This window comes from Urocampus carinirostris, chromosome 1, assembly GCF_059441175.1.
Source record: "Urocampus carinirostris isolate Australia breed hairy pipefish chromosome 1, RoL_Ucar_1.0, whole genome shotgun sequence".
Lineage (NCBI taxonomy): Eukaryota > Metazoa > Chordata > Actinopteri > Syngnathiformes > Syngnathidae > Urocampus > Urocampus carinirostris.
This window is the reverse complement of record NC_142349.1, coordinates 15,693,184-15,705,933: the sequence shown is the minus strand read 5'-3', so window position 1 is coordinate 15,705,933 and position 12,750 is coordinate 15,693,184. Positions and strand designations below refer to the sequence as shown.

Sequence of the window (12,750 nt, the reverse complement as noted above, 5' to 3'; positions counted from 1 at the left end):
GGTTTGCAAGCGTTTCCCACCTGCATTCCCTAGCATTGAAATTACTGCGCTGCGTTAAAGGCCGCTCGGGTATTTATTAATTAAAAATATGCGCATAATACGATTTGACAGCGAGTACTTTAATTACTGTGGTAGGTTCATGACCATTAAGTGCATGTGAAAATATTTAAATGCAATTGAAAAAGGCAACCAAAGTCAAATAATCATTTCGAGGACTCTGAGGAAATCTAAAAAATCTATTATGAAACCACCCCCTTAGCACGAACTTTGGTTTTCTTATGTACAGTGTTCGTACGGGTGCTTGAAATCATTGAAAGTGCTTGAATTTTGGGTGAAGTGCTTGTAAATTCCTGAAATTGCTGCCAAGTTTATCAACAAGTCTGCTTAAAAATGTATCTTCACTTAGCCATTGCATTTATGCTTTCCTTGTGATTACACACATCTGGCTTTAGTTTGTAGGCATTTTTTTGTGAAGAGTCACCGCACCGTGCAGGTCAGCCCACAAGGACAGGTTCATGCTACACCTAAACAGGGCAAATGTGTATTTGTGCAAGGATTCTGCATCAATTACAGACATTTGTTATGGGCCATGGGAAAAAAATAGGGAAGTGTTCCCCAGTGGACCATTGTAATGGGAAGAATTTTCTGCAACTTAAAACTTAAGATACTTATTAGCTACTTATAATCTTACCCAACACCTATATGGGGAGAGATTTGTCCCCAATATATATATATATACAAACTTATGGTTCTGATTCACAAATATACTTGCGATTTAGTCAAGATCTAAAGTCAGGCATTATGAATGCATATGCAAGAATTAAAAATTGCCTACTAAATTGCAGATCAATTCTTGGTTTTACAAAGTTTTGTACATGATTCACACCGGATTTGTGTTATTTTAATAGTACTGGATAAATTGGAAAATTGGCTTTGAAAGCCCATAAAAAGTGCTTGAATTTGGATATGAAAAATATGTACAAACCCTGCATGTAAACCCAAAATTAGATCGACAAAATAACTTATTGTACATGACTTTCATTTGATTTGAAGCAAATTTGTGGATGTACTTCTATAGGAATTCTCAATGAAAATCAGTAGGCTTTTTCATCCAATTCGCACAGCACTTGGGTTATGACTTTTGTCAAGGATTTTTGAGCAGTTTATAATAAGTTAACGTTCTGAAGCTGTGTCTACGTATGTACTGTATCTTACCACCACCACATGAAATAAAAACTGTTTTTTTGCACAACGCACTTTTATGCAAAAACGTTTTTCTCCTTGTTTTTTTATTCTTATTCCTATCAATGTAACTATAGTTATTGTTATTATTAGGACTACTTTCAACAATCAACATAGGCTTAACTCATTCTATGCCAGACATTTTTCTCAACTGAGAAGAGCTGGTGCCAGCCAATTTTTGCCATTTTGACTCATTTTTGAAAGCCGACTGAACATTAAGTTCTTCATCTTTTTTAGTATTAAACAAGCTCTTGAAGCTTTAACCGTCCATACATATTCATCTTCGCAAGCAAGTGGGGGCTTCATCGATTTGTGGATCAAGATCTGCCATCTACTGGTGATTTGTCATACTGAAAGAAAAACTAGAGGCTTGATAGTTCCTGATTTTCTGCGTCAAACCCCTTTACAATAGTTTGTTTAAAATAAACCCCCCCAAGAAAAGTATGTTTACATGTTGGCACTGCACCTAGAGACAATGGTTCTGAAAACATATTTGTATGTTTTGGTGTTGAAACAGTAAACTTTCACGGCCCGAACACAGTGAACCCAAAAGATCGGGGGGATCAGGGACAGAGGAAAAAACAGCGATCTGGTGCTCACTGGGCAGGTGGAACAGGAAGCCCCAGCAGTCAGTAACAGGTGGCAAGGCGGACAGCCGGGGCCGGAGAGCAGAGCGTGATCGCGGATCGGAGCAAGCCCTGTCGCCATGACGGGAGAACGGAGCGTGGTTGTAGATCGGAACAAGTCGGGAAGCCAGTACAGAAAAACAAAGCGTGGTCGTGTATCTGAACCAGTCAGGTAGAACGGAGGGTGGTCGTGGATCGGAACAAGTCGGATAGCCAGGACAGGAGAACGAAGCAAGGTTGGGGATCAGAAGCAAGTCAGGATCAAAATTGATTGCCTTGCATAACAGGTGGAACAGGAAGCCCTTGCGGCTGGTGACAGGTGGCGAGGCGGACAGTTCGTGGCAGACTGACAAAGAGTGCCCGGAGAGGAAACACTTAAATAGAGAGTAGGCTAATCAGGACGTGACTGGGAGCTGGGGCTGAAGGAGTGAGCGCAGGTGAGGGTAATCAGAGGGCAACTGATAGGATCGTGACATAAAATGGTCATTCATTTGTGGATAGTGACACATGACAGAAACTGATTTAAAGTAGTCATTCCTAGCAAAATCACAGATTTTTAATTTGGTAATCGGAAAATTGCATATGTGAATTAGAAGGCTCTTCCAAATTGGAAGTAGCTATACTCGACAAGACATAGCTTTTGTGGGTGTAGTGGGACATTGAATTCGGATGAGCATTAGGAATACGCATAGACCCTTTTCTTGCTGATCCGTGATTTAATTTCTCCTCTTATTTGATGAAGTCAGTTTAATCCCGGACCGTAATACGATTTTTTTTAAAGATATGCATGCACGACAGATCATCCAAAGAGGTCACAGAAACATGGCTGGTTTTATTGTACTTGGCTTCTGGTTTTGGTGCATGCTCACCTTGTCTTCTTGCCAGTGCCTGGGTGCTTGTTCTATTGCCGTAAAGCAATCAAGCAGATAATTAAATAGCTGCTGACTTGCATTTTTTTTCTCATTCAGTTTTTGTTGTCGGGAGGGAGTGAAAAAAGGAGGCAAACTTTGTCGATTGAATCTGACGAACGACGCGGCTTAGAAAATTGGAAGTTGATCCTTTTGTGATGAGGGGTCTGTCTGGAATGAGAAAGAAAAGTCAATTACCCCCGTCCTCTAACCACAGTACGGAAAAAAGCAAAATAGACACTGAGACTAAAGTCGTGCAAGCCCGTGCTAACTGCCCTTCTCAAGCACTTCAAGTCGGTCACACGACGCTCAACTTGGCCACTTTTAATTACAGACGCAAAGGAGGGGCGGCGAATCGCCCGTTTTCGTTCCGCCTCGGTAGAGATTTGTCAAGATTAATTGAAATTGCTGCTTCTAATCGCTTCAGTAATGCCCCCATCGTTCAGGCCGCGCTTGGAAAACGCGGATCCCCCAGCCCGCCATGCCAAGGTTCCTAACATATCCAATGCCATAACATGAGTGCCAAAACATAAACACCCTTTTGTTGTTGTTTTATTAAAAGTATATATATATATATATATATATATATATATATATATATATATATATATATATATATAATAAGGGTTTGGAGGAGCTCATCAGTAAGTATCTAGCCCGTGGGAAGGATTTCAGTATGAAAAAGAATCACCATTAGATGGCAGCAGTGGCTTTGATTGGACTACAAGTTATTTTAAGTATCTAAACATGTTAAAAGTTTTAACTTTGAAGTCCCATTCTCAAGGATTCTTCATTTTCTCGTGCTGAGGTCTTGGGTCTTCCCTTGCCCTCATGTAGGTTTTAGATCAGGGTATGGTTTAATAGTAGTCTGTACAGCCCTTTGAGACTTTTTGTAAATACGGGGTATTCGAAAAATCATGATTTGACATGACTTGATAACGACATAGTAAACATTCTATTTGACGAGATTAGACATGGCACTCCGGGGTAAACGTTGTAAAGACTAAAGGTAAGTTTAGTGTGTTTGCAATGAAATGGTATTTTGCAAGCAAAGTGGCCTTGTGTTTATAGAAAGCATGGATTTCTCGTGGTTAGAGGTATCACAAATGTGAATAAAAGCTCAGAAGGGAAAGTTCCGCTTGAAATGCATCCTTTCACAAAAAGCTGCATTTGTCACACATTTTCTTAGAAACAAGTATTTTCAAGAATGTTCAACCATTGTTAACTAAACAATGGTAAAAGCTAGAAACATACTATTTTTCTAGATGAGGGTTGACGCTTTATTTTGATATGTTCTATGCCTACATTACTGTGGAACAAAATGTTCTGTAGGCCTTCAAATATGAGTCAAAATGGTAAAAATTGTCTGGCATCCGCACTTCCCGATTGAGAGAAACGTCTGACATTGAATGAGTTGAAAGCGGGTATCCCGGGTCCCTTCACCTCACTTGGTTTACATCCAGAAAGGTTTCCCCTCTTTGTTTACGTGAGTCATGTCGGTGAGGTGTTACCAGTCACCTGAAACGGGAAAGTGACAGCAGGAACTGACACCGTGCATGCACACGCACTTTTGACAGGATGCTCATGTTTGGCCATTGTGCAACTGCCTTGACGACAGAAGCTGTGTAATTCCAATTACCTAGATGGCTGTTTTGTATCGTGTTATGTAAGAAACATAAAACACTATGAAGTGATTACAATGGATTGTAATTAACTTACTTGTACGCTAAGTAATTAAAATGTAATGTATAATTATCAAATACAAATTTCATGACCTTTTAATTTTTCAACTTTTTGTTTTCATTTAATAGCTTTTATTTCCATTACACAAAGGGAAAATGTTTCGTCACGTGGCACAAGCTTTGTTTTTTTCCTTCTTTTAAAGGAGATGTACGGAATTCGGAACTTATTCTCTGCCGCCATGTGCTGGCGTCATGAGCGCAGCCTCAGGCAGCTCATTCATGGTACGCGTGCAAGCATGTGCATCCTCTTAAATCAGGCAAATAAATTATTCTCCTTTTTATCTTTTTGGGGGATTTGAGCTGGGGGTTAGAATCTACTCAATCTACCTTTCTTACTTTTACTATTTCCACGCTACTCTGACCAATAGGAATAAAACGTGCATGGTCCAGCATTAAATCTCACTCCAGCACTCTCCCCAGCCCCTATTCCTTGACCTTGATGTGTTATGAAATAAAATATTAGGTCACTGTTTTAAGCATTACATTTTAGATTTAGTTTTGAAGTAATTTTATGTTTTTTTGTCGTATTTTGTCGTATTTCGGTCATATTATTTTTGTAATATTACTTTGGTCGTATTAATACAGTAGTATTTCTACGGTAGTATGATTGGATTATAATATTGCTGTTGTAGTTTTTTTTAACATGTATTTAGTTTTTTGTTCCTTTTCACAATTAAAGCCAAACAAATTAATCGGTCCCTGTTTTAAGCACTAATTTTTATATGTAGTTTTGTAGTAGTTTGTAGTATTTACTGTATGTAGTAGTATTACAGTAGTAGACACGCAAAGGGACAAAACTGTAACCCCCAAAAACATTTATTTGTAATACTTTATTTACTATAACACAAGCAGAATGGTCCAGTGTTGCCGGGCATTCTCTTTGGGCGAGGTTGTAAGGGTTATTAGTTAGCTGCCCTGAGAGTGCCGCTTCCGAAAAAAGAAGCGGAATTCCCATCCCTAATCGCTCATTCGAAAAGTAAGTAACTCGAGAGCCAAACAACCCCTCATGCCCAGCACTCGTGTCCCAGTAACAGCTTGCAGAAGTACAGCTTCCTACTCCGCTGTAAAATAAGTCCTTCCCGGAGCAAATGGCTACAAAATAAAAGCCGCTCTGCCTTACCAGTGGATCGCGGAGCCTATCACTGGATTGGCTCGGTCAAAAAGGCCAATTGTAACACACGTTCTATCGAATAGCGCCCACGGGTAGAATGTTTCACAGTGCTGGGCTAGGTGTTATGATTTGATTAATAGAAGTAGCCAAAATGCCAGGCACCCAAGAAACAGACTCAGACCAGGATATCAGGACAGGATATATTGAAATAATGAGACCATGTGTAAGCATGGCTGGGGAAACCAATGTCCAATGAAAGTCTTCTGGGATCTGACGTAGGGAGTGATGAACGTGGCCAGTGTGGGGCTGGAAACACTGGTCTTTAGCAAATAAGGAGTCTAGGAGCAAAATAAAAAGGATAGGGGTTAGTAGGACTTTCAGGCAAAATTAGGAGATGAAATCAAGAAGTCAAATGTGGATCGGCTTCAACTTATCACAAATGATCAACATTCAAGCACCGGTCGCTTGTCTCCAAAATCTTTTAAAGGCTACCGTCTTGATTGGAGGCGACTACAGCTAGGTTGATTTTGATCCTTCCTACTTGTGCTGGCTGAGGTTGAAGGCTGCCGTTGCAGTAAGGAGGAGAAACAGGGATCCCTTTCTCGACGGCTGCGTGACATAACACCACCTTTATCAATTATGTTGGTATTTATTGGGGGTGCCTTGACACAAAACAAAGCCAACAACACCCCAAGAGCCCTAAAGTACAACTGCGTACATTTCCACGAAAATGGGTTCAGGCGCTTTGGAGCCTATAAGCCACATACCAAAACACACACAAGCACGCATATACACAATCACACATACACACACAGACACATGTACACTGGATTAATAAATAGATTAGATTTAGTTAGATAGATATATTAGGACATGATATGTTTACCCTTTTCATTCGGCGGGCCAGATTAAAAAGCCTGATGGGCTGCATATGGCCCACGGGCAATAGTTTTCCCACCCCTGCACTGGAAGCTTTAATAGCTGCATCTGTGAGAATCCGCACATCTTGATTCCAGTATGTAATTGTCTTGTACAGTAGTGCCAGTGACTAGTGTTCGATGGCGTCTCAGTTTTTGGCTCCCGTGTCCCATTAAGGCATCACCGATCAATTGGTGTGTTGATACTGCTTCGCCATTAACACACGCGTACACAAAGTCAAAGTAAATGTACCTCACGAGAGGCCGTCACCTGTCCTCAGTGCTGCCCCGGAGCACGACACTTCATCATTATCGATCCCCCCCTTCGCACGCCCCTCGCTCTCTGTCGGGGCTGGGCCTTAGCCATTAGGGCCCCTGCGTTTTCATCAGCTGTGATTTATCGTGTTAATATGCATCCAGTAAGCTGCACTTTGAAAGAAGTAGAACACCGCTCAGCAACGTGTATATCCATATCTGCAGCCTTGCATTGATTGTAACTCAGACACACAATGATAGAAAAGAGAAGATAGAAATCCCTCGTTTTTCGCAGGGGTTGCGTTCCAAAATGGTCCGTCAATAACCAAAACAAAGTATAAGTTTTATTTCTTTATTTATTTATGAAATGTTATTCTGTATAGACATCAAAACCAAAGAAAAAACCCTATTTGCAGGCTCAAGCATTTGTTTTGTAAATGAAAGTACTGTCGGACTGTAAAACTATATTTTGAAAAAGGAATGCTGCATGTATTCCACCAACGGGCAGAAATCATTTTAAGGACACTTTTTTTTTCACTTCATATACTTTTTCGCCATTATTTGGACGTTATGGAAAATGCATTTACCTCCCTTTAGGCAGGGATCGGCAACCCAAAATGTTGAAACATGTTTAAAAAAAAAGTCTGGAATCGCCCCCCAAAAAAATCCCAACTTTTATATACCTTATAAGGTAGGAAACAAACAAACTGTATCTGTCATTATTAACTGGAAATTGTTAAGAATGTATCATGTTTGGATTCCCCCAGAAATCATGTTGTTTTCCATTATCAATTATTTATGAAAAAACGCTAGGCAGCCACTAGGGATACAAAGAGCTGCATGTCGCTCTGAAGCAAATTTAGCAGTTGGGAAAGTTCGTGTTAGAAAGTACAGGATTTGTACGGGTCCTTAAAATCTTTGAAAATGCTTAAATTTTATTGTTGTGTTTTCAAGGTTTGAAAAGTGCCTGAATTTTGGCTGAAGGGCTTGTACATTTCGGAAATGGTTGCCGTGTTTCTCGGCAGTCGGACTTGATAGACCACGCATGAAATCAAGAAAAATAAAAACAAGTCTGCCTAAACTGATGCCAACACGTCTTGGTTCACGCATAAGTTAAAATTCAGAAGAATTTACTTTCCAATCAAGTGCTGTCAGTAAGAAAAAACATGACAATTTGATACAATATAGAGCAAATAGGGACAGCAGCAAACACAAATAAAATCAGGCACATATTTTTTTATGACCCATTCAGTAAATTACAGCTGCTCGTTTAATATTTAGCTTAGAATTTATCAAATTATTCTTGGTCGTGTTTCCTACAGGCAGCACTCAGTGACCTCAAACTACATGGCAATGGATTGATTCACATTGGATTTCTTCTTTTAATGATAGTGGATACATTGTGAAAGTAGCTTTAGCTGCTTACCCAATCAGAATGCAGAACACATTGCACAATAGAAATCCACAATATAGCAAATCCACAATATGTAGACTGCAATAAAGCAATGGATTACATCATTGCATTGGTGTGAATTAGGGCTGCAACAACGAATCGGTAAAAAAGATTTAAATCGACTATCAAAAGTGTTGGTAAAGACTTAGATCATCAATTTATCAGCACATTCAATACAAATAATGGCAAACTAGAGCGCATGTTTGTAGTAGCCCCTTAATCCATCAGAGGGCGCTATACGACCGTGTTTTGATGCCCTAGGCCATTTAAGAGCCAAATCCATTTACATATTACTTTTCACAAAACCAAATTCAGCTAAAAGTGCTAAATAAAAACATTCAATGTACAATAAGATGCAGAGATAGTGGTTCCTAGTAAATAAAGACAAATATTCGACCAAAAACCCTTAATATATTGTACAATTCATTCATTTGGGGAAATACTTATAAGAGCAGAATGGAATTGCATATTTGATTATAGAAGAAAGCTATTCGGATTGTGCCTAATGCTGGGGATGCAAAACATACAAACACACTGTTTATAAAATCCGGCATGTTCAAATTTGAAGATATGGTGAAACTTAAATCGCTATTATTAGTATACAAAGCAAGTAAGCATCAATTATTCATTATCTGTTGCACTACAGAGTAGACACTCATCATCTATGGGGAATTCACAACTTCAAGGTCCAATGTTCACGCTCAACATTGAAAAGTCATTGTGCCACCCAAAAAGCTATGTATTTATGAAATAAATTCAGATGATGACCTTAAAAATGCCCTTTATTTACATCACCTTAAAAAAGAAGCTTCTTAACATATTTTGGATAGATATACTAAAGATGATTACTATATCAAGACCTTTGGGGGGTATTATATATTAAATGAGTCACTAGCAATAGTATTATAAGTTTGAAATGTCATTTCTTTGTTTTCTAATTTTCTTTTGTGGGGTAAAGTTCAGTTTTCTTGTTTTGATTTTTAAATGTCTGCCAGGAGAAAAAGGAAATAGGATAGGCTCTTAAAAGCTTCAGCTTTAGCTTACACCCTTAAGGCACATCTTTAAATACTGTATTATTGTAATAAATAAAAAGCCACAAACAAGCAGCCGATGACATACTCACATTCCCCTTCTTTGTTGCCTCTCTTTATAGAAAGAGTGCCTTAAATATTTCCAGGTGTATAAAATACTTTTGTATTTTGTATTTATTGTAAAGTTGTTTAACAAAAACTTTTACTGTATTCTATTGCAGAATATTCTCTTGTTTTGAGCGCTATTCTTCTATCCGTCCAAAACTTCAATATTTAAATAAAGACGAAATTAAAAAAAAAATATTTTTAAATAATCAAATTCATTGATTCATCGAAAAAATAATCGAGCAATTCAAAGATTAATGAAATAATTTTGTTGCAGCCCCAGTGTGAAACACAAATCTGAGCAAGTCAAAATTGGTTCTCAATAGGCTTTAGTCGTGAATTAGGATTATGCTAAAGTACAAAATGATTTATTGAATACCCAAAAGACAACCTTAACAGTATATGAAATATGCTCCTGTTTGACACGCCTATCCCACTTGATATCACACTAGTCCCTGAGACACAATGACCCCCCTCCCCATGCTCCCAAAGGGCATGTTTTCTGCCAACTGTATTAATTAGCATTCAAGTGTCACTCTTGGAAGTCTGTGCAAATGAGACACTTTTGTAAAAGAAGTGAGAGGCTGAAGAAACTGGAGAGGACACATTATGGAGACCGAGGAGCTTCGACAACAAAGTGTGCCCGTACGAAGTGTGTTCGTGTGTGGTTTTGGTGTGTGTGTGTTTTGCCATTGCTCATTAGAGTGGAAGTAATTGATAGGCTTGTAGAAAGCATTGAGCAGAGTGATTAAGGAGAGCGAGGGCAACGGCTTATTTCTCAAAGGGGCTCTGAAAAGACGAGGAAGGCTGAAGCAATCACGCAAGCGGCCGAGGTGTCCTCAAACCAGACCGGCGCACATCGTCCGGGCGACGTGAATAGCTTGTCTCGCTTCCCAGCCCCGTTTGTTTACAGGTACATGCACTGTATCTACCGCTCTCTCTCTATTCTCCATCTTTTTTCCAGGTGAACCAGCAGGAAATATCAAGTCTTCTACTCTGTATCTTCTTTGCAGCTTTTTCTTTCCCGTTTCATCATCACGCCACCATCAATCCACGCGTCGAAGTGTTGCTTTTTTTAGCAGGATTAGTCAATATTGAGTTTTTCCTGACAATAACATAGATATAGCTTCTTGTTTAGGCTTTGCTTCTTGCTTGCGACATCAAGCTTAAGTTTTAGGTTATAATTCTATGTAGGTTAATGACTTTTAACACAGAAGAATAAGTTAAATACTAGATATATTTCAAAATGGTCACCATTTAGTTTTGTACTGAAAACAAATATTTAGTTAACTGGACCTACAACACAGAAATATGTACTAGTGTCTATTTTTAGATGAGATTTACAAAATGTGGCTAAAAGCCAAGAGCCGGACTGATAGAATGTTGACTGTTTTTAAAATTGCGCATATAGTCTCGTGAACTTAATTAAACCCAACAAAACAAATGAATTATATTCCAAAATATAATTATGAATAAAACAAAATGAGCCCATGGCTTTTTTTTTTTTAAAAATATTGATTTTTAGATTAAGCACAAAAGAGCAATGTCCTCAACATAAAAATCTAAACAACATGATGATTAAATGGAAGAAGCCGCTATTCTTGATGCACCATCTATACCCAAAAGTCTCTATTTTAGCAAAAGTGGCTAAATGTACTTCAAAGAAAAATCATAATAGGAATTTTAAATCAAACAGAAAGCATTTTAAATATAATTGGATTAAAATACAATCAAGTGAAAAACTAATGAACCAAAAACAAGCAGAAATAACTCCTGGTGTATGATACAAGATCTAATCAAGATGCATATCAGGGGCCTTAGAAAACCGGCTCAAGGGCCACATACGGCCCCTGGGCCTTCACTATAACATATATGTTCTAGAAGTAATTTCAAACAACAAACAATGAATTGGTGTTTTAAGACTTGGTTTTGCCCAAGCACCAATGAGAAAAGTTGGGAAGTAAGCACACAAACACCATAGACGATAAACAACAATGTCTAAGGTCAGTAATAAAATGAACAAGGTCTTCAGGAAACAGTAAGTATGGTGGTCAGCAAATTTATTGCTCAGCGTTCTAAACATCACAACCTCATGCAGCGGTATCATTATAAAATGTCCACGTCAAATTGAGTTCATTGTCATTTTGGCCACTGAATTTCACACCCGAGCCTAAAACGAAAAGGTCAGCGGTGCAGCTTTACAAGTTAATAGTGTCAAAGGACCGTCTCTGCCTAGTCAACCTTGCTCTTAATGACTTAGTTTTAAGTTGGCGGCCAGGTTAAGATGGCTCGTTCAGGCGACTCCCCTGCCAATATTTAAAAGAACGTGTCTGTGGCCCTGCTGGTTTCAAGTGCTGGTCTCATCCCCACGCGGCTTTATTGTCCAGTTTAATCAGAAAGGATCTTGAAAACAAATATCTTACTCAGTGCTGCCTTCTGCTGCTCTTTAGATCATATCCAAGGGTGCTTCAGAGATCAAGATGCAATCTTTCCGTTTCATTTCCCCAGTCTCTTTTACTCCTGATGGACTTTTGTTAAGGTTAGGTTTTTGGCTCAAACAGATATAAAGAGTATCTGTGTTTTTAATAAGAAATGCTTATCAAAATTTGCTATTAAAATGGTTACTTTGACTGAAAGCCTGGTACTTTCCCTTGAAGCACCACCTGAGAAAATGATCATCTGGCATAACATGGACCTGACAAATTAGAAGCACAGTCTTCTTAATCTTTGTGTGAAACTGATACATTAGATTTCTAAAAGTTTGCTTTTCACCTTGCAAATTGGGCAAGCAATTCAATATTGATAGAACTGAATCACAGTGTGCTTCTATTGTTACAACTAAAAAGTGTAATCATTCTTGATCATCGGTCATGATTTAGGTCATGAAGAATTTACCAAAAAAGAAAAAAAAGGGGGTTCCAGCAGAGGTGGACGGGTCGTTTGTTTTCATGGTCCATTATTCATCAGTCATCATCAATCAGCCAAAGCAATGCTGTCAATGCATCAATCTATCATCGTTGTGGTTAAATTATTACCGTAATTCCAGGACCTACTGTAAATGTCAAAAATTGTTGATCCATCTCACGAAAACAACCTTAAAGTGTTTTAGGGTTTCCAAATAGGGTTTCCAACTTGGGTTTCTGATTGATAGCATGGATTTGAAGTGTTTTGACAGATTCCATGTATAGTTTAGGACTAGTGTTTCAGCTTGATATCGGGGTTTTAAAGTGTTTTAGGGTTTCTTTCCAGGGTTTCGCCTTAAAATTTCAGTTTTAAAGTTTTTTTTAGGGTTTCTATTTATGGTTTCAAACCAGGGTTTCAGCTTGAATCAAACCTTTTTAAACATGTTTAGGGTTTCCA

At 38.6% G+C, this 12,750-nt stretch overlaps 1 protein-coding gene across 11 annotated transcripts in view; it reads left to right on the top strand.

Annotated features, from left to right (window-relative positions):
- The window catches only part of adgrl1a (adhesion G protein-coupled receptor L1a), a 278,192-nt gene that overhangs the window by 168,280 nt on the left and 97,162 nt on the right, over positions 1-12,750 (top strand). Inside the window, exon 1 of one of the 11 annotated variants that reach the window (XM_088328488.1) lies at positions 10,195-10,303. The exons of 9 other annotated variants lie outside the window; for them this stretch is intronic. The gene's annotated coding sequence lies outside the window, so the exon portion shown is untranslated. Of the gene's footprint in view, positions 1-10,194; positions 10,304-12,750 lie in introns of those variants that run through there. One more of the 11 variants, XM_088328498.1, reaches the window with a different exon arrangement.